Source organism: Lissotriton vulgaris, chromosome 1_1 (genome assembly GCF_964263255.1).
Source record: "Lissotriton vulgaris chromosome 1_1, aLisVul1.2, whole genome shotgun sequence".
NCBI lineage: Eukaryota > Metazoa > Chordata > Amphibia > Caudata > Salamandridae > Lissotriton > Lissotriton vulgaris.
The window spans coordinates 1,974,417,332-1,974,444,041 of NC_141685.1; the positions used below are offsets into that span (position 1 = coordinate 1,974,417,332).

Sequence of the window (26,710 nt, forward strand, 5' to 3'; positions counted from 1 at the left end):
TAGATGTCATAAATACGGCACCATTTCTTCTTGCTGAATGATCTATTACTGCTAGCTGGTCCTGGTAAAATGCTTTGAAACAAATGTGGCATTACATCACTAGTAATAATGAAGACACAACTGAATGCATTGCTGTCTGAAGCTTATATAAAATATAACAGACATAGAAGTAATGTTTATTATTCTAACAAACTGTATCATGCAGTCTAAAAAAGAAATATTCGATTTAAATTTATTTTTAAGGAAAAAGTAGCTGCAGAAACCTAGTTGAAATATACGTTTTCATAAATTCATAAATTATACATATTCGACTACAATTGAGCTAGATCAGTTGATTTAAAGAAAAAAACACACACTAACCCACACATACATTTAATACAACATAGACTGTTTTGAACTCCTAAAGTTATTTTATAATGTAAAAAATAATGAGAGCTCTATGAAGTAACTGAATGTTATTTTGTCCTTGGGTATAACACAGACCACCAATATGCATGCACAATAAAGTAAAGAAAGTATAAATAATTATGTATTTTTGTTACATCAATGGAATAAGTGCGGCTCCATGAAACATGTTATTTGAAAAAGTGTACTCTTAAATGTACATTTACACATTTACTATGATGGTGTAGACTTCAAATTCTTTGTTATTGTCATTGTTTAAGTAACCTAACAAATCACTTCCTACTGATTTCATGGGCCCTTAGCCACAAAGCTCAGTACTCTGTTTTCATCCCTAGATTCAAACCCTTGTGTTTTGGTAATGGAACAAAAACCTTCATTATAACTACTGCACAATAGTGCTATGCGAATATCCCAGAAAAAATAAATTGGTAATACAGCAGCATTTTGCACACATTATTCACAATGTGATTTTCATATCACATATTTATTTTGGTGCAATTAACATGAAAATAATGCTTTATAAATAGAAAAATACCTATTGAGAACAGGGCCCATATATCAGTGTGTGGGCTGAAAAAATGTAATAGTGTTTATGGTGAAATGTCCCATGTCCCATAGACAACTGATGAAAGCTTTTAGAATAATGATACCCCCACAATTATAATATGACGCAGAGATACTCTGCCTAAGTGGCAATAGTGGGTGGGATACAGAGGAAGGAAAGTGTATAAAGACCCTAATGTCCTTACCAAATTCATCCGTGATCCAGGCAATAAGAATAGCTCTGGGTATGATTTCATGGAGCATACAGGCCCAAGTTACATTAATAAGATTTGGGAAAAGCTTGGTCCAGGTTGAGGATCACAAAGTCGATCACAAAGTCTCCCACTAGTGTAAGAATGAGATCCTGCACAGTGACTTAAAATGGGCCAATTAATATGTATGTGGGAATTTGAAGGGGAGAATATGCCAGCAGATGTTACAACTAGAAGCTACTAAGAGTGAACTAAGAACCTTAGGGAGGGAGCGCTCTCGAGAAGTAGACTGGCAATATCTGAGAGAGAAAAAATAGGTCCAATTTATGTTTCAATACAATTCAAAAATACTTTATTCGGATAGGACCATATCCATAAAAGCACATCAAATACGACAAGTTAAAAACACAAATTCATTTCTCAATAAAACTATTTCAGTAGCATTGGTCAAAAATACACATTATTTGAAAACACTCGTGACAAGTTTCAAAAAGAGCCCATGCATTTCAAAACGCTCTTCAAACGTTACTCATCGTTTTGCGGGTCCATACAGCAGTTCTCAGAAAGGTGCCGACGCGAAAAACAAACTCATCATTTTCCAATTTAAGTATGCTCCTGTATGCATCTACTAAATGGATAGACAGAGTTTTAAAAGTAAACGGTTTTGAAAGCCATTTTGCATATTTTATATAAAACTTACAGAGAAATAAAATATGTAAGGTTGTTTACCCACTCTGTCCATCACATGGACAAGGTAGGGAGTCGAGATTTGCATGAAATCTGCGAGGGAAACAAAGCAGAAATTTGACCTAAAACGGAAGAGGAGACCCCTCTCCCAGTGACATATGGGCAAAGTGAGTTAACTAGATAGGGGGTACGTAATGTGCTTGATGGTCATACAATTTGCAACAGTCGGTTTCATGCATTCCCTCTCCGATCTTTCCGTACTATAAAGTGTACATAGTGCCCTCCTGAAGACTTTTTTATGTACAACCTCAGTTGTGCTTCGACTTAAAAAGAGCCTGCCATAATTAACAATACCTAGGCTCTGGTTCACTCTGGCAAGCCACGGAATGTCCATCCCTTTCTTGCAACTAATACAGTCACCTATAATCTCTCTTGTGAGGGATGCTGCTGGATTTTTCCAAATGGCGAGTCAGAATAAGGCGGGCAGGCTCTTATAAAATCCTCAATATAACTTAATTTCAGTTCACTATGGCAAACATACTGTGAGATGGAGATTGGTGCACCCAACAACTTCTGACAAAATCTATCTTCTCGCTGAATGCTGTGACTTTTAGCAATGCCCCAAACCTCTGCGCCATAAGTGGCTGTGGGTATGCACTGGAATTTAAAAAAATTAAATCACTAAAATAGCCTCTGTTCTTTGTGGCAGAGGGAGGCTAAGGATAGAATTGGTGGCCTTTGAGAACTTGTTTTTACAGAACGCCAGATGTTCAGACCAAGAACCGTTCGCAGCAAAGACCAACCCAATATATGGAAAAGTGCTAGTGAATTTTAATTTTTGGTTACCCGAAGATATGGAATTTAATAAATGTTTTCTATGCCCACAGGGCATTATGAAGGATTTCTTAAATTTTGTACATCAGTCTAAACTGGCCATAAAATCAACAAATCCCTGAAATGAAATGCATAGAGCGTTGGGTGTGCGGCTCATTAAAACAGAGTCATCGGCATATAATAACACAGGAAGTATATTGCCATTTATTCTGGAAAGTCATTAGTCAGTGTAATCAGTGGTTTGTGCAAGTTATTGATATAAATAATACAAAGAAGAAGGGCTAAGATACACCCTTGCCTGACCCTACTACTTATTTGATATGATTTGAAACCTCACCTCGCCACTGATCCTTACCCAGGCCTTTAAGGCTTTACATAAGTATGCCTAAAAATGCACCAAAAGCGGTACAAAAGGGGGTCGTAATGGACGGAGCATCTGAACCAATCAAACACTCACACCCAGTCAAAGATCTGGGTTTAATCCATCCCCGTTCTTTAGCCCACTCTGCCACCCCAGTTCAGACATGGCTATATGCAAATCAGTCTGACAGAAGTCCTCAGAAGCTTGTTTCCGGTCCAGGGAAGACATGGCATGGCAGTTCGGGCTGGACTGTTCCCATGAGGCACAGGGTCAGACTGATTTGCATATAGCCATGTCTGAACTGGGGTGGCAGAGTGGGCTAAAGAACGGTGATGGATTAAACCCAGATCTTTTGACTAGGTGTGAGTGTTTGATTTATTCAGATGCTCCGTCCATCACCACCCCCTTTTGTACCGTAAAAATGCACCAAGGCCTCGTCCAAACCATAAGTTGAAAGAATGGACCATAGGCGTGACCAGTTAACAAAATCAAAGACAGAGGTCAAGTCCATAAAGGCCAGATTTATTGGCGATCCCTGGGCTATGGTATATGTCCCAATAATTTAAGTAATATTTAGGCATTGTTCATTAGTGCCTACTTTGCACCTAAATCCCAGTTGGCATGACTATTAAATACAATTTTCCTTCGTCCAATCTAAGATCTTATTATATAAAACTCTGCCTAGAATTTTCAAGGTATTGTCTATCAAGGAAATTGGTCTTTAGCAACTAGGTTGAGAGTGGTCGCCCTTTTTAAAAATCTGAACAACGATGCTTGTTCACCATGAGCTTGGTAACGGGGCAATGGTTAAATTATTAAAAACGTTTAAGAGGAGCGGCTCCCAAAAATCAGGTTTATATTTGATGAGGTCAATGTGTAGCCCGTCCGGGCTTAGGGCTTTATTACTCACACTCTGGTGGTTAAAGGGGTCTACTTCTTGGGCAGGGGCTGAATAGATCATAGAGAATTGATTTCCCCAGGTTTCACTTATTATGTTACAGCTTATCGGGGTTAATAACTGTCCTGTTGCCCTCAAATCTTTAACAGCAACCCAAAATAAGTTCCCATTTTGTAGGCTGGCTGCTTTGGCACGTGCTTCCCAGCTACCTTTTAGTACTGCTTCCTTCCTTTTAGAGGTAGCTAGCTAATACCTCTGCCATGACAATTTAACAAGTGAGTTGCACCTCAGGCTAGTCGACAGGGCCTTGCGTAACAGTCTATTGGTCTCCGAGCACTTGCGGTTAAACCATCTACGTGCGCGTTGCACAGAAGAGATGAGCTTCGATAATAGGGATTTAATAGCAACACAAAGTTTATTGAAACTGCTGACAGCCTCATGGTAGGGGTCCTGTGCTAACAAACAAGAGTTAATGAGGTTCAAGTTATCCTTTGCCAACATACAAAACAATTCAAAGTTGTTAACACCCTGTTAAACCAATCTTAAGTTATCAGTGCAGGGTGATAATTTCCTAGCACCACATTCTGTGTTGGGTGTAGGCCTTGGGGATAGTCTCTGCACTGTTTTGATTGGATTGTGATCCCCATGTTATGTTATGTTATATGATTGTTAAAGCGCAAACAGCTGCCCCAGCAACGGAGCGTCCCGGCGCTGACCTAACCAGTACCTGAGGGGAGATGGGGATGGCCACAGAGTTAAAAGTACCGCCAGCCCCGGCTTCCGCCTCAGGACTGGGTTGTGGCAATTACTTCAGCTCTTAGTAAGTAATGTTGTGGCATTGAAACCCGTCACTACATAGTTCTTTGGTCGCCCATTTCTCTTGAAACATGACTATGTCCTGCTTTTTTTCCAATTTTAGCCAATCTGGATCTTGCAAACTAGACTGAAGGCCGGCCACATTCCAACTCAAGCTGCTCAGATCTGAGTTGACTAAGACCTTAGTCAAGGTAGCCATCACTATCCAGAGACAGGCGGCGCTCCGTCAGTTCAATCTCGCCTTATACAATGTTAACCACCCTTTCAAGCATGCTATTAATGCTGGTAGTAATAAGGCATGCAGATGATGTCCCAATGCGCTTTCCAATGGTGTAAAGTCAAAGTCAATTCTTAGCAGTTATAGGCACTTAGATGATCCCAAAGGACTGGGGCTAGCAAACACTCACCTCATGAATCTTAGTGTATGTAACTTCTAACTTGAAAGGGAGGTGGCCATGCCCTGCCTCTTCCTGTCACTGACGGGCGCACACGGGCCCGCCCTTGGCCCGGGCATGCGGGAGCCACAAAGTGCCTTTAACTGCCTCCGGGTGCGGGAAAGACAGCGTCAGTGCGTCCTGGCGCTTGGGGTTGTGGGGCTTGAAGTCCTCCCTGGCAGAAGTGGCATCTGTGTTGGTGGTGACTCCCGGGCTGCGGGAGCAGCGAAGTGCCTTTAAATGTAAATGTAAATGTGTGTGTCTTGTAAAGCGCACTGCTACCCGGAGGCTTCCTGGCGCTATAGACCGCTGGGGAACCCGTCCTGGCTTTCCCTGTGAGATGTTCCCTCCTGGGTATCTCCAAGGTGAGACCAGGCATCCCCAGCGTTTGTGGGGGGCCATTGTGGAGATGAGGCAAGCTAATGCCCAGAGTTGCCGAGTGTGATCCCTTGTTAGAGTAGGTACCGAGGCGAGAATTATCGAGTCCGATATCCCTGGTTCATGACCCTGCCGCGTCGGGAATTGAACCCTGGTAGCGCCACCGGTCTCAGGAAAGATGGTGTCAGTGCCTCCTGTCGCTTGGAGTTGTGGTGCTTGAAGTCACCCCTGTCAGAAGTGGCGTCTGTGTTGGTGATGTTAAATAGATGGCAGAAGGAAGCCTGGTTCCCATATTTTGCTATATTACCTCAGTCAGTCAGTCAGTCAAATCACTTTATTCGGTTAAAAAAAAAACATAAAAGTACAGAACATACAAATATAGACCATTACAAAATACATTTAGCCAGAGTATTTCATAAAATTCATATTATAATACAGAAATATACACTACAGGATTTAAAACATAAATATATATATAAAACAATCTGATAAAAGACAATCAATTACGTAGATTCCTCAGTCTCACAGCTGCTACAAAAAAACTTGCTATATAAAAAATTTCGCAAGGCTCAAATCCATTTCTCTTTAGAACAGGAAATAAAAACTTCTATATTATCTAATTGTTGGGCCAGGTGTGAATTATTAAGATTAAGAATTGGTATTAACCCCTGGATAATAAATGAGAGAATAAAAATGGAAATGATGCAACCCAATGGGAAATGTATAGGTACCTTGGGTATAAAATGTAATGTTCTGCACTAGTGGATTGTTTAAAAGTATTACCCTTGCGGAAATTGTTCCTACTTCCTATCTTTGTAAAATATGGAATCATGTGCTGCACCCAAGCTGTAGAATTTCTGGTTGATATGTGTAATCTTGATATTACAATAGCTATTGGAAGGTACATTGCTGCAGTAAAAATGAGAGAAATTAGACATACAATGAAAAGCCATGATGGAAATAAGGAATTATGTGAAAGGGTAGGATCTTAGCTCGATTCTGTCAGAAGAATTTAGTAACTTTTACAGTAATTCCAAAATTATTTATACTTTTATTAAGTAAGTGTAAAGAAGTGGTGTGTTTATAACTTTTATCTCATATGGTGTATGGGCAATGAAGCATTGTGAAAAACTTGCTCTTATTTATAAGGATTTATCTTTTATATATATAATGGATGATGAAAATATTTATGATATTAGAGTTCTATATACATTGATATGTTTGTGCTGTTTAAAGAACAAGGGTCTAAATAAACATTATTTTGTCTGACTGACTACTGAGCGATACTGTTTCATTGTCTGCAGTAAAGAGAAGAAACATTATTATATAGTTAGGAATACAAGGGTTAAGATAAAACTGGGCTGCCTTTATTAAAACAACCATACATCCTGACTATAAAAATTAAAGATTGCTGAAGCTACTGGCAGCAGGTCAGACCTTACAATGATCAATATGTGTACTTAGAATATTTACTTTCATGGATAGGATGTTGATTAAACAATAAACAGAGATTAGCCTCAGAGATTTTAAAGCCAGTCCTGTAATGTAAATTAACAATAAGTCATAGACGCAATCACAAAGTTGAATTTGTTTTAAGCTCTCAAATAGACTGTCAATTAAACAGCAAAGATTGGCTAAGCTGAGATATGTTAGCTGTGACAATCAATGAAGTCAATTAACATGTCATGAGTGATGTCATGTGAAAGGTTTTGAGAAGTGAAAAATCAAAGTGAGAAGGAATGTGAAAAACTCTCATAAACTAGCTTTATTCTGAATATATAATAAAAAAAACATGGCCAAAGGAAGCGGAGAGAAGGGACAAGAAAAGGAGATTTCTATGTCAGTGAGAATCTGTTCTGCGTTTTCGGGGCTAAAAACCGGGAATGAAGAGTGGATGTAGAGATGACCGAATACTCATCTTAAGGGGGAGTTCAAAGCTGCGAGTTTCAAAAGTTCATGCCTAGTGCAGTCTGAAAATGCCTCTCTCTTCTATACAATACTCATTGTGCAGTCATTCTAAAAATATCATGCACCTGCAGAATGTTTTCTCATTCCCCCTGTTTATAAAAGTAGCTAGGATAAATGTATTGAACTTTGAAAGGAGTCTCTGAATGGAGACAAACCACAGCAAAGGTCAGCGCACTACTGCTCTTTCAAACACCTGGCGTGTTGCCCTCCCCTTACACGCTGCTTTAGTGCAATTATTGTTTGGAAAAATATCATGTATGTTCAGAGTGAAAGCCAGACCTGAGTTTCAGAGGTTTATTTGACTACGATCTGGCATCTTTCAAGTTAAACTGTGCATACATTGTTGTAACAATGCCAGGGGAATCAGCTGTCAACCCCAGCCCACCAACTAAAAGCACACTATCTGAATTCAAACCGAGCTCACATTTCAATCTAAAAGTTTAAAACAACATGAGTTCCCATCAATGATGAACAGAACGTGCTTTTGTCCACCGTGTCATGACATTTTATTTCATGATGAGAAGAAACAGAAAACAAAGAGCTTCGTTGGCTTGGTTTTAGATTTTGTGCAGAGATGCACAGCATTTTGTGTGCCTCCAGTTCGGATTGCTCTGGCTTCGAAAGGAATGAGGGGAACAGATCGGTATGGGTTTTTTTAAACTTCAAATGTGCCTTTCTTTTCCCTAAACCCCTCATAAAACATGTTCTAATAAGGCTGTGATTGGAACTGGATAAGTTCTTGAGCTGCAGTATATGTTCCTTGATTTAGCACAGCTTTCCAAGAAAACATTAATTAATATAGAATGAAGTATAGACATTATACTTTTACCTCGACTAGGATGATACTCTGGGCAAGATTTATGAAGCCTTTGTGCTGTTGTAATGTCACAAAAAGTGACATAAACTGGTGTAAAGACTTTAGTTGGGAAAATACTGCTCTGTGCTTGAAATTGTACTGTATAAGCATAAACTTAAAAAAGTTTAAACTATCTGAGCATAGGATTTTATGCTCCAAGGGTATCCTTTAAGTATAAAATCTATGCTAGACATCATACATACACCCTTGTAGGGGTATGAGCGTGGCACAAGACTAAATATGGTGAGTTAGCAAAGGGGATAGAGAAATGTAGTAGAGAAGACTACTTGGGTGGAGGATGTGGCAGAACGGGCAATGGCTGTCGATCTCAAATTTGGGGAACCGGGTTCGAGTTTCGGCAATGACGCTCTACATTCCTGTGATTCTGGGAAAATCACATAATTTCCCCATGCGTAACAAAAATGAATGTGTCCTTATGCAACGTAACTGGTGCTCGTGTAAAGTTCTCTGATACCCGATAACTTTGGGTCAAGTTCGCACCATATAAAACTCTAAAAAAAAGGAATGCTGATTTGCTCTTCCCTTTAAATCAACGCAGCACATCAACTTTGGTTTCTGCACTGCATTGAGTAAAATATAAGTAAAACTGCTCCATCATTTTTAGCTTCATACTTATGCTCAATAGCGGCTCCCGGTGGGAGTGATAACGGGCAGTGATGTGGGGAGGGGTAGTAAACACCAGAATAAAGATGATTGCAGGTAAGTAGACAATTAAATCAATAAAATAAATTCCGTTGAGTGCGCTGCATCGCCAAATGCGATGCAGCGCGCGCAACTAAATTTGTTTTATTGATTTAATTGTCAACTTACCAGCATTCATCTATATTCCGGTGTTTACTACCTCCCACCCTGTCCCTCCCCAGCCCCACGCCACCAGCCGGAAGCACTCCCACCAGGAGCCATTACTGCTTTTGCTTACTACTTATTCCTGTATAGTTCACAGTTTATAAAAGTATGAACATTATATTGTGATACTGAGCTCACTTATATTGCATTTTTTCTGTAAGTCAAATGCTTTCCAGTTATTTGATTTGCTGTTCATAAATTATATGGAAGGAGCTGTTCTGCACTTTTTTGAGTGTTCAGATTGTTAAACTCGGAAACGTAGTATTGGAAAATCATGTTAATATGAATAAGGTAATGCAATTTAGTTGAAGTCTTTCAGTCCTACTGGGACGGTTGTGTGTTAGCAATAGAGAATATGTATGTGGTGGGGGGGTCATCAAATCTTAGCATAAATCCCTCTTAAACTATGGATTATAACAACAGAATCTTCCTTAGTTCAATATTTTGTATTATGAAAACGCAATCGAAGAACAGTACATGCAATGACTTTAAAATATTTTGTTTCAACATATTTGGATAACTGACAGACTCAGTTGTATTGCTGGGTGTTAATCTCTTAGGCATGTTTGGGCAAAGTGATCTTACTAAGAGATGCACAGAGAATAAATGATCACATAAGACAAACGGAAGTACCCATGTTACTCCATTGTATGGATGAATTCATTAATCTATAAAGTGCATAACTAAAGTAAAAAAGAAATCCCTCCTCCACCTCTATTACTACATAAAATTCTATTTGTGAGTTTCATGTATCATTTTAAAACAAAAAGCAAAACATAAAGAAGAATGAGCGTTCTCTCTTATTTTCTGAACATAAGTCTGAGATATTTTATCTTCGTCCTGCATACCAAACTAAAACTAGCCCAGTAAACTGAGATATATTGCTGTTCTATAATCTGCATTATTTAGCTAATTATTTAAAGTTCTTTGCAGCAGTGACTGGAGAGTCAAATTAGCATGTAAATGGCATAAGTAGCAGGAAAGGGAATTGTTTTATGTCTTTAATGGTGTTATTCTCTCACTACTGACATATTTGTACCTGCCCTCCCTATGCATTCTGCCCTCCAAAGCCTTTCTGAGCGGCGCGAAAAGCAACATTTGCGGGTAAGGTTTATAGCATGAATGATTCAGTACACATTTAAATGCTGCTTTTAGATGCTTTCTTTGTTGTTATTCCACAAAATAATCCAGAACCATCCTGTTTGAAATGGGTCTTTCTACTGCACAAGTGTCGCAATTGGTGGTAATTTAAATGGCTGTAGTAATATCTTTGATTTTTACTGCATTTTACGTCAATAAGATGTTTCCCCGAATATGTCACAAAAAAGGCACTGAAATGTCACACTTAAGTACAGTGAAAAAATTGCAAACTCTCACAACAGGAAAAAACTTGTCAGCTACGCGCATATGTTTTCAAAAACATATAGCGCGTGCTATTTGGGTGGTATTTGCTAAACGGTTGTAAGAGGCGGCTAGGCTGCATCTGACGTAATGGCCAGTGCTCGAGTGGCGAGCAGATACGGCAACTGTTACTACCGTGTTTGCCCATGACATGGTTGTGTTCTTGAACCCTGAATCTGATTGGCAGAATCCGAGGCCCGTGGGGCGCGATAAGACAAATCCATCTGAACAGCCACATGGCCCTGTTTGACCATGAGGAGTTCTTGATTTAACTCTGGCATTTCTTTGACCTTTGTGCGTTGAGTGGAGTGTCAAGTGCCAGTTTAGCTGTTACAGTGTGGGCAGTTGTCTGCAAAGCAACACAGTTGGAACGTAGAAGTGCACGCTTGAGGGATTTTCGTGCCTTGGTCTTTTTTAAAAGCGGTACTGCCGCAAATAAAAGAACCAGTCCGGGTGGGCCCGGCCAAAAGGAGGCAGGGCGGTAACAAGGAGGGACTAAAAAGCCTCACTCAAATCCAAAGCCAGCATTTAGCATCAGCGATGATGCAAGCCAATGGAAAGAAGGGGCCAAGCCTAGACTCCACTTCTGAAATCGGCTTGATTACAAGAATCCTCAAAGAGCGAGCCGTGCATGCGCACTGCAACGCAAGTCTGCGAGACCTACACAGATACCGGCAGAAGTGGGTACGGCTGAGACGTGTTTTTCAAGCTTTGTGGAACCACAATACTGAAATATGTAAAAAAAGAAAATTCTCAGGTAGCTATTGTTGGTAGTCAATTCAAGTGGCATTCATTTGAGATCCATTAGGTTCTTCACTACAGATACATGGAGCATCATGTATGTACCCTGATGGTTCACTCTTGTCTGATGAGCGCAACACAATCTGCAACATGAGTGTTAGGGGATACACGCTTCCTATATTTTGAGCAGGGAAGATTCAGTGCTCTGCCTTATTTATAAACTAAATTTGTTGCTGCCCCTTGTATTTTTTACTGAGTTCTGACGTTTTAACAAGCTATGTACCCATTTTAATTCATGTATAACACTCGCACTAAGGGTCTGACCACCCCCATTGTTTAGATATTATGTTTAGAGAATATGGCAAGTTGTAGAGGACATGTATTTCTGTCAACTCTACTTTACCTGAATTTTTGGCACCATCACAGTTTCTAGCTGTATTTTGATTAAACATCAGTTATGGTGAAACATGTAAAACGGTTGATGTCACATTTACCATTCATAAGATGACATGTTTTGTAGAATCAGTGATGAATGGGCCCCAGGTTAATTCGGGTCTGAAAATGTATGACATGCATTTTGCTTCCTGAAGAAATATTCAGGGCTGAAAAGCATATTTATGGAATAGCAGACCGTTATTGTTAGCCTTTACCTTTAAATCTGTATACTAAAATATTTGATCAGCTATACAGTCTTGTGTAATTTGGACGGTTGTGCACTGTAGTTCCACTGATTCCATATATCTCTTGAGATACGTTTTTGCCACCCTTCTCTCCACTCTTATCCGGTAGGCAAGGAAATACAGTTCATATCACCCTGTGTCCATCATGCCTTTAGGAAGTCAATCACATCATGAGCACAGCTGCATCTGAATGGTACATGCCATCATAATCCAATCGTACACTATTAACCCCTTTCAGTTCCCCAGTACAACAATGAGTAATATAACAGCTTTGCCTTTGCTGTCGTCCATTAAAAACATTACAAACTTTTCCCTTAACAGATTTGGAAAATTAGGCCTTCTATTCTTTAAGGCAAAGAATCTTGACCATTCATTTTCTAATAAGATGAATCTCCCTGCCTCAGTCTCAGTTATGAACTCTATGGGCCAGATTCGGATGCGGTTTGGAAATCATTCAGACCAAATTGGTTTGGGTATGATTTCCGACCGACTCGGATCGGGAGAGTCCAACCGATCGATTACGATGCATCCGGATACTTCCAGAAACGATTGGGTCGGACTCTCATTGACTTCAATGGGAGCCTATGTTCTGACCGAATGCATAGGCTCCCATTGAAGAAAGGGGTGGCAGGGGAAAATTGGGCACCATATGGCGGGCACCCCTGGTGCCTGCCACAATGTGCATCGCTGGTAAGGGGGACCCATGGGTACCCCACAGGCCCGATTGGGAAGGCTCCTGGTGCTGGGGGGCCTGCTATGGGCCCCAAAAGTCTGATTCCGACTGCCAATTCCAGTCGGACAGCACAAATTGGAAAGGCTGTCCGAATCCAGCATCGTAATCGCTCGCTCGGAAATGCAGCCTGAGGTATGAGTCTTTCCGAATGCTTTTGGGTTCGGATTAGGATATTTCAAATGCCTAACTCGCATGGAAATCGTTTGGTCAGAAACCTTTCAGATTCTGTCGGAAAGACACGTTCCCAATTCAATTTGGACTAAGCAAATGCTGTTAGGAGGCCTTCCACTCCGAATCGGAATCGGGCCCTATAACAGTTACCAATTAATCCTTTTCTGTGTTTATCTTATGCTTGCTTTCAGAGTCTCTTTCTGGATTTTTTAGGCATGTGCAGAAATGTTGGTATCATTTCTGCTTACTATCCAGGCTGAAATATTCTGTTGCTTTCAGTTATAGAAGCTGCCATAACATAAAGGGCACCCACAGCATTACCTGACATATTTTTAGCTATAGGAGCAGATAAACAATTTGCGGCTCGAGATGATGCATTTATCACTATGTTTCCCTAATATTGTAGTGGCTGCAAGTGCTGTTTCATTTCATAAGCATAAGATAAATCAGACAAATCAGATGCTACAAAATAATCTGACCATAGGTTAGAGGGACTTTGCACTATGACTATCAAGCAAGAGGTCACGCAGGTTTGCTGAGGCAACCAGCCTCAGTCAGAGGTGATACAGGGAGTAGTACGCCAAAGTGACCTTCAGCTTAGCACTGTTTTTCATTCCTGGGTAAAGCTGTGAGAGAGAATATCTAAGTTGCTATTTTCTTAACAAAACAGCTATGCTGCGTGATCTATCTTAAGAAATCAAACAATAGGCGTGTTATTTACTGCTTCCACTAAAATTCAGCTTAGCACCTAGAAATAGCTTCAGGGTCTTGGGATGTTAGGAATTTGCAGTGGCTTTGGGGAAGGTGGGGCTGATCGTATCATAACCAAAGTAGTAAGCATACATTTGCTCATACAGAAATGTTCTTCAAAAGTGATTTTGAAATTAAAAAATAACAATTGGGAAAGAAATCACCAAAAAAAAAGGTTACTCAAAAAGCAATGAAACATAGTTGATATTTTCTAAACGTGATAATAGAACCAAACATTGTTATTAACTGTGTCCTTCTAAATAAAATAGAATGGCCATCAAAGGTTTGTCAACAGTTTCTGTTTCTTTGGTTTTGTATTTGTATTGCTGTCTAGCCAGGAATCTCACAAGAACCCCAAACCAGCATCAAACTGAGGTGTGATTGACGAGGTGATAAGAACAAAATAGAAGCTACAACAAGACATTTTTTCACAAAAACACAGCTGTGTTTGTGTTCATTTGAAAACAAGCCTTTGAAGCCCGTTTCAATTTGATGACAAGCATGGTTAAAAAAATACATGAAGGCACACACGGAGGCCAAACCTTTACCTACATTCCAATAAAAATCAAGGTGATATGGGCGAGTTTACACCTCTGTCAGCAAGACATAGTAAAACAGCACAGTGGGGCTTCTGCATAGGGCAGTATTTAATGAGCCAAACCTATCCAGAGCAAACCAACATAAAAAGTAAAAATCCAGGCAAAGTTTGTAATCTGCAAAAATGTTTCTTAAACAAATCTGAAAAAAGAAAAATGCTTATTTAGTTTTACATAATCCAAACTATTGCTTCATAAATTAGTTGAGAGCATTAATAAACAACGTATGTTTCAGCACCAGGGCATCACAAAAAGTGACACTGAACTGCCGCAGTGTTACTTTTGTGATGCCCTGGCGCTGCAAATGCCACAATCATATCTATGAGGACATGGAAAGCTACTATGCGTGGCTTTAAATGGCCTCATAGATATGGAGTAAGGCAAGGCAGCGCAAACCGTTTTCCCTGTGCAACACCAATGTAAACCTGGAAAAGCACCACAATCTTACACCTCTTACATCTGCAGGATACATAGAAAGAGGAAACACCTCTTCGGATTGGTTCTGTGCAGGAAAGTGCCCCTCCCTGCTCAAAAACAAGCCTGCTGACAACACAGGCACCCTTGCACCATGTTGCATGGGTACCTGCATTGGCACTAGACTGCCGAAACAGCACAAGTGCAGGCAGGAAAAAGTGACAGGAATGCACTGTATTTCATAAATTCTGTGCATTCCTGCACTTTCACTTTGACTTTGGGTAGTGCAGCTACCTGACTTGCTGCTCTGCCCTATGCCAAATCCCCATAAATTAGGGCACAGGTGCCCATATGTGTGTACATTATTTTTTAATACATCAGTTATTCAACATCTTTCTTTTATCTCGTGTTGGTGGGACTAACCCTCATAAAGGGTCATCCATGAAATCGTAATGTCACGCTTAACTTTATGAGGTTGTCCAAATTTTCTTTGGCTCCGATGTAGAAATTACCAGAAACTTTTCTTCATTGTTCTGTTGTCTAAGTAAGCTAGACTTAGTGTAGAGGGCCAATGTTTTTTGGAACATGTCAGTTCAGTCTCAGGCAAAGTGAGAATTGTGAGTTAAACATCTGTAACAGCCATGCAGTTTGGAACACAGGTATGTCAGAGACCTGAATTAATACCTCAATAGATGCTGCACATACACAACCAAGACAGTACTCACAACAGAGCAGAACCTGACCTACATGTGACAATACAACATCAATATTACACATTGGTAAATCCGTATTTGTAAAGAGCAAACTACTAACCCTTATGGGTATCAAGGGGCTGGGTGCCGTTTTGGAAATTAAGTGAGCTATTGCCCAGAGTCACATGGTGCTGAGCTGAGCTGCCGCCAGTGCATCCAACCATGAACCCTGTGCTCCGAAGTCAGCTGCCCTGGCCGCTCTACCAGACCTCTCCGCTGTAGGTGCCACTGTGTAGTTATAGTTAGGGCAATTAGGCATATAGGAAATACTTTTTTTGACAACTTTCTCTCATTTAACAAATCTGTACAATTTTCTTTTTTTTTAAATGTGCCCTCTTTGGCTCCATCATGGATTCATCAAGAAGGGGCAAAGAAAAGGTGTGTGTGTGTGTCGGGGGGAGGGGGTAGAGAAAAAGGAGTTGTCCCAAAACTGTAATTTCACATTTGAATTCCCATAGGAAAAATTGTTTTTAGGTACAGAAATAACACAGCTGCATGGATTCACCCCACATTTTGCACAAAATCAGACCTTTACTAAGAAAGGTTGGTTTTTGTTATTTGGTGTAAATCTGTTCAGCTATTTTCAAGCGATCAGTATTTCAAAATATGATGGCAGCACAATGGTGGGCCAGGTGCAGAGCTTAGCCTAAGGCCCGGCCTGGTGGTCATCCGAGGGAGTTAGGTGCATGGCCTGGATAAAAACCCAGCCTTGTGGCTAAACCCCACTATGCAACTTGGCCAAGTGATCCTCATACAAATGGTGTTCTCCTGACCCCAGCAGGTCACCATCTCTAATGACAGAAAATCGTAGTATATTACAATTTCTAATCTATCTCATGAAGAGGGATGTAGGATTGCTAGTAACTACAATTCAGGATTTTATGAACCAGCCTATTAATAAATGTGCCTGTTCACGAAACATCACTGGATTTGTAAAAAATTGGTGCAAATATTGCAATCTAACATTATTACTTACTGCTTAAGGGTAAGGTTTCATAATAATATACTCTTATTTTAGTAACATAAAAAAAATATATGGAATGATTTTATTTTTTGTGATTAAATAAGAATACCAACAAAACAGGGCATCAAAACTAGGGTACAAAATTTTTTTTTTTTGCAGGTAGTTCCATGAGAGGCGACCACATGTATTATTTTCCACATGTATTATTTTGGAACACCACATAAAATACAAGTCTATGGTTGAATGTAAGGGGTTTGAAGTCGTGTTGTTAGGTGGAAGAACTGTTGTGGACTCTGAGTACAACAGAAAAAAATAGATAGCCCTTGTTTCCTTGTAATTTCCAGTATGTAGCATTCAACTGCTGTGTATGCCATGCATTTGAATGGTTTAAAATATGAGAAAATACAAATGAGTACTTTTTTAAAGTACTTCTGCCACACTCGTCCTGGCACAATTTGCATGTGACCAGTTTTGCAGACATCTTCTTTATGCTGAGAGGTATCATTAAGAACTCCCATACAAATGACTCGGGAGAGGTCTGTTCGTCCTTCTGAGGGTCTTCAGGTGCTTCTCTCCTGATTCTTTTCTCTAAGTCATTTTTTATCTAATCCTCATGTCCAGACAAAGACAGATTTCCAAGCTGCGAGCCAAGAAACATTCAAATCCCTAATGCAGGAAATTGGGCTGGAACTACTTCAAATTGCCTAAATAGAGTCACAACAACCCTTCTAATGTGGTTTTACTGCATGCCACAGTGGCCACAGTACTATTTTTAGGTACCGCTGGATCATGTCACAAAAAAACACAGAAATTGTAATAAAAAATGCAAAATGTCTGTTATTTAGGCCTGACAGCAAAACCACAGCCTTAACGTGAAAGAAATTACCTCTTCATTGTACATTAAATGTATTTTGTACTTCTTGGCCCCACAGTAATACAGCAGGACCTAGAATAAGAAGTTAAGATTCACAGGCGTGATACTCACTCCGCAAGGGGCTCTGGTTTCTTCGCGGAATCGAGTTGTGGATATATATATATATATATATATATATATATATATCTAAGAAAAACATGCAGGAGTGGTTTGTGCTAAGATGTAGATAAAGTAGCATCTTTCTGATTCTTAACCAGGCGCGTTCACTGTGCATAAAGACCAAGCATTGTGGAAAAGAAGTATTATATACACTTTTAGAAATCATCTAAAATTTTATTTCATTCTGGAAAATGCTATTGGAAAGTTTGTGCCCAAGACTGGAATGGAAGTGATGTGTTGAATCGTGATGCACATCTCTCACTCTTCTCTGTTTACCCTGGTGGCAGATTAATGTTTGATGATTCATTTTGTACACACCATATGAATGAAGTCTGAATTAAGTAATATTTTGCTTTCCGCCCACTAAAACTGTCATATCGATGTGACACTATGACATGGCATGCAAAGGTTTGGTTAGTATCCAACTCAAATAGTGTCCAGCTCAAAAAGCTTTTTTGTGGTTTGATTCCCAAGTAAGCCTATTACCGATGGTTAGGCATCACCCACATTTTGTAAAACTACACTAAACTAAATTGAATATATGTTATTTTCTCTGAACGAAATGGAAAATGTTTGATTAATATCAAACAAATGCTTGTAATATTTAAATCAAAATAGAAATTGAAATTAAAACAACAAAGGATGACACTACGTGACAAGTTGCTTGTTTTTTTCAAAATGAAGACAGTCTCACGCTTTACGAAGTGCAGCAATTAAAATAATAGACACAGCAAAATAAGCTTAACGGAAGTGAGGCATTATTGGACTGAAAAACAAATCGGAAGATATTTATAAATAAATGTTTTGCAATTATTCTTTCAATATAAGATTATCATAAATCCCAACCTCAAAAGTACTCTCAGCCAATATGGCCAAAAGTGAGAATGGAATATTTTTTAACATTTACAAACATATCGCTGTTCCTGAATTTTGTAGAAGTGGTTTGAAATATAATTATTTTTATGGGTAAAATAGTGTCTTATTAAAGGTATGTATAAATTACCTGTGAGAAAAGAGCAAGCATCATACGCCCATTACCAGTTGCCTGGAGCAGTAACCCCACAGGTGAATACCGCTCTGGGCAGTAACATATTGCCTTGTGTTTGCTGGACCCGTAATTACCAGGTAGCCAGATAGGACTATAATTCACTAGATGCAAATCTGCACCTTGTAGAATCACTGGTAGAGGCACCTTCATGAGCATGGTCCCTCCAGCATCACTAAGGGAACAGACAATGCTTCCTCAAAAGAAGACACAGACTCTCCCCTAGGACTCCCTCCTCGCCGCCCTGTCCAACCCTCCAATACCCACTGGCTCCTGACAGAATGTTACCATCGTCTCATGGTAGGTGGTAAATAAAATAAATGCATGAGTAATTAGTGAGCTGATAGGATATTCCCCATGCCAGGGAGGATAACTTGTGATCCCCATTAAATACTATTTTGTAGGAAGTTAAAAAGTCCCCCACTATTTTAAAGATGACAGCAAGTGCTTCCCCGAGGGTACAGCACAAAAAGCTATAATAAACAGGTGTAGGCATATAAACTGAGCTCATCGCTGCAGAATAATTCTTTCTGCCAAGTGGGAGTGATAATTATATTGACCTTTATTTGAGAATTAACCTCTTTTGAATTTAAATGTCTGAAATGTAAAATGGGCACCCGTATGATATAGAGTACACTTTTCTTTTATTGCCATAAATTACAAGCGCCATTGCCCTATGAATTTTGTTTTAGCTACCTCTATCTATTACTAAGGGTTACAATCATAATTGATATTGTATTGATGGGAGAAGTGTATGTATATAACTTAAATAACTCACAGACCAATTTTTATGATAGCATTTTTGCACTCTGAGCTATTTTTTGATATGGTACAGATGATCACGCATCAACCTGGCCATGTAAGAATTGCTCTGGTTTTACACATTTTGCATCTTGGGATTGTCCTAAAAATCTAATTTAGGAACCGTGCATAGATTGTTTTTTTTTTACATTGCTTGCACTGTGCTGGTAAATAATTGGTGAGTACTGTGTTCAATGCTATTGACTTGTGGGAGTACCTGTATGTTCAGTGGCTCTTAACAATTAAAAGAAAACAGAAGTTTCCTTTTATGCATGAAGCCTGTAGCAAACAAGTTTTATGAGTTTTAAAGTGTTTAACATATTTATGTTTGAAGGATGAGGATGGATGGTATATGCTTTAATTGTATTATATGGATGTTTCATAACTTTGATGGTCAAGAAACCAAATAAAGTCATCTTGAACTGAATCCTAAAGAGAGATATTTGAATGTGGGATGCACACAAGCTTCCTCCAGAGTATGGCTGCACACTCCCTCTTTCAGGTTGTAGCATTAACACACTAAACTTTTATTTGAGTATGCTAACATAATAAACCTTTGACTTTAGAGAGATACATTTGCCTATATTACATCTTTTAACTCTTTTAGGCAAATCTGATGAGTATGACCTATAGGAGTTTACGTTATTGGAGAGAATGCAAGCTTTCCATTTTCCACTGTCCGTTTGATATTAAAACTTTTCATATCAGAGATGGGAAGTTGCTTTTAGGTACAATTTCATTAACAACCGGTGGGGGAGGGGAGGTTGGAGTTTTTAACTGGTGTTGTTCCTCAGAACCATGAGCCTGCCAAACTATAGTGCACAATGCAAGTGAAGAGGGGACAGGGTTACATATATTGCAAACCCTTTAGGGGTAAGATATTTGTGGCTTTTGAAGAAATAAATGCATAACTGGGGTTGCGAGGAAGTGCTTGGGAAAGAATCACATTGCATGAGAGACATGCATGGCAGAAGCAGATGAGGGTCCACTTTCATATAAGGAAACACAATGTAAAACAAGCACTGGCAAAGCCAATATGTTTCGCCTTTACAAAATCTGTTTCTTTTGTCATTTTTTGTTAGATATTCTAGACAGCCATGCTTGCTACTTTGCAGCATGTCTTAAAGATAATAAAAAAGTGCTATGTCATGATCAAAGCTCGCCATATCATAGCGCTTTTGTAAAAACTTTAAGCTATGTTGCGCAACATAATTGCAGCCCCCCACATGTGCGCTTGTGCCTCCCTCTGCCCCCGAATTAAGTTCAATTGGTGTCCCGAACAGCAACACAGCACAAGCTCTTCCTCTGCAGCTTCCACGGCCCGACCCCCACAGCCTCAGAAAGTTAAGATGAGAGTCACAGGCAGGGCTTGAGGCAAGCACCTCATGCAATACTTGGTTCTGTTGTGGTGAAAGGCAGGCACTTTTAATTAAACTAGCATTTGCAATGCAACAGATCTCACATTTACGTGAGTTTGAGCTATTGACATTGTACATGACAATGCCTTTTATTTTTGTTTTCGTTTTTAAAACCTAAATAAAATAAGTAATTTACAATGCCAATAGTTTAAACTCACGTAAATGAGAGACCTATTGCATTGCAAATGTTTGTTTAAAATCTGATGGAAAATCTGTTGAATGTTGTCTGGGAGAGACACAAGGTCAGAGATGGGAGCCAGTTGGGAGGGTGAGAGAGGTGCATCTGGGGAGGCGGCGCAGTGGTCATGCCACCTAGCTGCTGCTGCCCAGATAAGATCCATCTTTGGCTCATCTTGCACTGAAACATTTTTAGTGTGATAACCAATCCGGGCTGAATTAAGAAAATGAAGTTCACCTCCAGACCCAGTCTACACAGCATGGAGAGAACCTTCAGGAAAAGGATTGGCACATGGCATGGTAGGAACTTTGAAATGGGCATAAATGCACATTCTTAGAGGAGACGATGATGTGAGACCAGACAAAGCCTGACCATGAAAGCGGTGAGTCTAGGAGAGAAGGTGAGATGGGAAGGGACGAGAAGAGAGGGCGAGCTGAGAGTAGAGAGTAGGAGGGAAATATAAGAGAGGGATGGGAAGAGAGATGAGAGGTGCAGATAGCCAATGGAAGGAAGGAGTGAGAGGGGCAGTGAAGAGAGAACATCAGGGGACACTGTATGGGGGAATTGTGAGGAAGAATAAAAAGTGAGTGAAATTGAAGAGAGGGAATAGAGCGCAAAGCATTGGATGGGGGCTGGGAGGAGACATGAAGGAAAGAGAGATCAAAGGAAGGGAAGGAAGAAAATGGCATAGAAAAGGGTGGGGGATGAACTAGAGATAAAAAGGGGTAGAAGAATGGAGTGGAGGCACTGGGGGATGAAGAAGGGAGGGAGTGAATAAAGAGGGGTTAAAGCAAGGCGAATGGAGGGTAAATAGAAAATTAAGTAATGGAAGAGTGATAAGGGAGAGAGAGGAGAAGCAATTGAGGTGTTGAGGGATGGATATATAAAAATAAATGCTTTCTTGAAAACTGTGTTCATGGAATCACCATACTCCCAAAATTCAAACTGTTATAAAATTGCATCTTCTACTCAATTTTAACGCCACCATGAGAAATGAGAACACCGCAGGACAGCAGATAGTTTTACTACCATAGAAACATGTTCAAATAAAGCTTAAATGTACGAAGTATGTAAGTTCATTCTTCAGCTTCATTTCATTACTCTAATGTAATGTGAAAATAATTCACTGCAATTCATTCACTAAAGCGACCTAACAACAGTGTGCTTCTGGAACTGCTCTTGTGCTATGTGTCTGCTGTTGGTTGAGTGTTCACTTTTATGAATCTTCGTTAAAAGTGCTCATTGCAAACTAAACCACTTTGAGGTGGTCACAGACAGCAAAGGCTCAGGGAAACAGCAAGATCTGCCCAGTACCACATCATTTGGTGCCGACAGAAAGGCAAGATTTCCGACCCAGGCCCATGTTGCTGAAGTCACCAAGCCGCAGTGCTGAGAATGCACACTTAAAACAAGGGAGTGGGTGTGATTCTCACACACAAGGCATCGTTATTATGCACGGTAGAAAAACGGGTGATATACTAGTGTGGTCCGAGATTGGGTCCGTTTCAAGATAAGGTGGCGAATTGAGCTGCACTAAAAAGTCTAGTGATTATAATAATAGAAAAGAGACTAACAGCCTGATTCATGTAGGTAAATTGCACTCGCAAAGGGCCAGATTCTCAGAATCTGGCCCTTAGCGAGTGCGATTTTTGCATTTGGTATTCATGATACCAAATGCAAAAATCGCTATGTAAGAATTCGCATATTTGCGTGGAATGGCATTTAACCGCATCGCTGCGGCGGCTTTTCCCGCTGTGCGCGGCAGATTCGAAATTACCGCGTTACGTGACGAGCTGGCCTTGTCATCCGCGCAGGACAGGTAAGCGCGATGACGAGCCCAGCTCGTCAATAGCCTCGAAGGGGTTAAGGAATCTCTAATAGAGATTCCTCAAATGCCATTCATGACACACAACAAAATTGCGATTTTGGACTTTTGGGGCCGCTATTTACCGACAGGTCAGACCTGTCGGTAAATAGCAAAAACTCAGAAAAATGCTTTTAAAAGCATCATTCAAAGTTGCATGTAGCACACACACATGTCCTTTGGACATGTGTGTGCGCAACACCTGTCCAAAAGTGCATTTTAGGGGTGCTACAGGGCGTCCTTTGGACACCCCTGGCACCCTTAAAATCGCTATCTCAGTTGCGAGTAGCAAATTGCTACTCGCAAATCCCCATTCATTCCAATGGGCCTCTTGGCCCATAGGAATGATTGGGGAGTATTTGCGAGTAGCAAATTGCTACTCGCAAATAAAGAACATGTAGGAATCGCTATTTAAGTAGCAATTCCTACATGAATGCCGTTTTGCGTGTCCTCAATAGCGATTCGCTATGATTCGCTATTAGGGACACGCAAAACGGCATGTACATGAATCAGGCTGTATGTTCATACAAAGCTGAGACTGCCAAGGGTAGAGGTACTAGTATTCATGGCTGGCAGTGTTAGTACGAGAATGTCACAGCCGCTGATAAATAGTGCAAATGATGCAGATGACGAGAAGCCGAAGTCGGCTTAAACAAACAGCATAATGACATCAGTAATGTGCTACTAGGCAGTGTTTTATTCATAGCGCTTCAATTACCATGGGATGCTATTAAATGAGAACGCTGGGATGCAGACGCATGCTTTAAAAGGAGCACAGAGCGATGCTGGGGATTATATCTAATATCTTCAAATAGACGGTTGGGTATACAAGGCATGTCAGATGAAGTTAAGCTGATGTCGGTTTAACAACATGCTGGCCTCAGTAAAGGACAGTGTGAAATGCATTGCATTTCTTGCCACCTTACACTGTTTTTTCTTTATTTTGTAACCATCTACACCTTTTCTCAAATGCTTTTGTTTAATTATTATTCATTTGTATGCATTTTCACACTCTGTTTGTAAAGCGCTCTGATATCCGTAAGGATCTTGTTTGCGCTCTATAAAACTTTCAAAATAAATAAATAAATAAAATAAATAAATAAATAGTATGCGACAATGTTAAGATCTATAATGGGTAAAAAATAGGTAATGAAACCGCAGTATAAACACGTGCCTGTAATAAAGGGAAAGGAGCACTGTACAAAATTGAAGCTGATATCAAGGGATTGAATTGTAAGACTGGGTGTACAGGACATCGGCATGCCACGTGTCTTCAAAAAATCACCATGCACAAAAAAATTAACCCTCAAGTTACTAGCGGACATTATAATAAGATGGTGCATATGTCATCAACATCATATCAGATTTGACAGCATGATAACCAAAGGCACTGAGTTCTCTGGGGACATGTAGACAATGAATGATCATTATGCTGCCTTCTTTTAACAGAAAAGTATGCAGTCACATGATGTGATCTGAGCCCAAATAACTAGAATGTATTGACCGAGTTATGTGGCGATATTAATGATTGTGGTCATTAGTGAGGCACGCAATTAAGTGACCGGTATGAACCAAGGCAAACACCAGAAAGAAATATTATCAGTAAGCACAGTGGTTTGAAACTAATACAGTCGGTAGAGTAAAAGTTAAAAAATAAATGCCTCTCTTCCACAGCATCACTTTCCACTTTTGTTCCTCCTCACTGGAAGGGTTCCTACATTAACCACAAAGTATGTGAAAATCGTGAAGTTGTGGCAGATAAATAAAAGGAAAGATCGAAGTGCGCACACTGTCTGCAGCAAATAGCATTTAGGTGAGGACATGCCTGGAGTGTCCCACACACACCAATTGCTGTTCTCAGTGGTAGACGTCAAGGCGCTGTTATAATAAAAGAAAATGGTGCAGCTCATCAGCATGAGTTTCATGGAGGGCAGAGGGAAGTTTTGCCCCAAGAGCCAGGTAGCAGGAACTACTTCAGAGGACAGGCTGCATGGGCTGTCTCTAAAGTGCAGTGTGGAATAAGCCGGCACACCTACCGACAACAGCCTCACTTAACTTAATTAACCTGGTAGCCTTCAAGATTAGCCAATTCCCTGTGTTCAACAACCTGGTGATCGGCTGACAAGAGCGAACAAACCTAGACCCAGTCATCGTCGGACCCAAAAATGTAGGAACACATCCCCAGAAGAGATTCACATGTGTTGCAACACTGGCGGCGTCCCCAGATGTCAGGAGAGAAAGAACAAGCATTTACAATGCCATAGGTCTCGCAGTTACACAAGTTTAAGCTATTGGCATTGTAAATGATAATGTCTTTTATTTATGTTTTAATAACGAAAACAAAAATAAAAGGCATTGTCATTTACAATGTCAATAGCTCAAAGTCACGTAAATGCGAGACCTATTGCATTGCAAATGCTTGTTATAGGACTTGTGCCCTGGTCTTGGGTGCATCCAAAGGAGTACAATCTGTCATTCTCTAGGAATACGTCTGGTAAAAAATATGGGTCTGGGAAGGCAAGCTGGTTTGGACATAGCTTTATGAAGCAAAAAAAAACGTATCAGAAAATAGGCAACACGAAGAACATATAAACTGCTCAGATAAATCGTTTAATGGGGCCTGGAAAGAACGGAATACCATGTGCAGGACACCGAGTAGGAGGCAGAGCTTCTTCAAAGTGGGTGAACAGCAGCAAGTGAGGGGGGCTGATACACAAAATGACCACAGACCGAAGCCGCAAAAAGACAGTTGCTGTGGACCAGGAAGGAGCACTTAGTCACAGCTCTGCGGACTGCCACATCCACCGCCTGCCGGAAATGACACAAAAGAAACACGGCTGAAGGCCCGCGAGTACAGACGGCTCCAGGACCTGGCCAAAAAGCACACTCACCTGGTAAAGAAAGACGCAGGCCTGCAGAACCTATGAAAGGACATAATAATAGAGGGAAGCAGCTGTTGACTCACACACAGCATACCCCGGATTCAGCAGCGTAGAACACACTCTCCCGCAAGCCCTGAAACCAAGGTGTTGCTGCCCCATTTCACCGACATATGACACGAACGACGCGCAGACTTAGTTGTCAGTATGAGTGCGTTGTGCTCTAACGACGGGAGCCGTACACATGCACATCGCCTGTCCTCCGGGTGCCTGTCCACTCAAACTATGCTAGCTGTACATGTGCGCATCTCCTGTTCTCCGAGCTCGTGTACATCTCATGTCCCCCTTCGGCAGAAAATCTGCAACAATAGATTTCGCCAAACGGGCAGCGCTTGCACTGCGTCGCTAGGCGAGACCTAATAAACCAAGCACACTTCATACGGCCAGCCACAAGGAGATTAGTAAAGGGCAGAGGACAAAGAAGCACAAGCGCTGCACAGGCAAAATAAAAATAAAAAAGTTCCACAAAAGCGGGTAAAAATAGCACTTGGGCCACAGGACACATGCTACAGGCTATAGAAATGCAGGAAAATTAAGTGGCAAGCACACATAACGATGAAAAATAAGGGCACAATGTAAGCCCCTTTTAAGAGGTATATTAAATACAATATATTTCACAAGCACAAAGCCAGAGCTGTGCAAGCGAAACCTAATAAAGGGTGACATTAGAATGGAGAATGGCATTCCTTATATGTCTATTTCTTTTTCTAAAAAGATCCTCAAAATGCTGGTATGTGTATGGCACTACCTGATCATGTGCGGCATAGCCTTGAGTATGTCAGATTCCCTTGCATGCTAAAGCTTGATTTGTCCACCCACTATTACAGTATAATTTTACTTTCATTATTGAAGTGGGAGGAGGTTCGGGACCTAGACCTGCTGAAAACAGCGCTCCTCAGGACTTCCAGTCATGCAGATGTGAAAATACATTTTCCTAGATGGACTGTAAGGGCCTGCCCTCAGCATTGAGA

The 26,710-nt window shown here is 40.4% G+C and overlaps 1 protein-coding gene across 1 annotated transcript in view; it reads left to right on the forward strand.

Moving 5' to 3' along the window:
* SEMA3A (semaphorin 3A) overlaps positions 1-26,710 on the forward strand; it is a 535,542-nt gene that overhangs the window by 321,488 nt on the left and 187,344 nt on the right. The gene's annotated exons all lie outside the window — the stretch shown is intronic.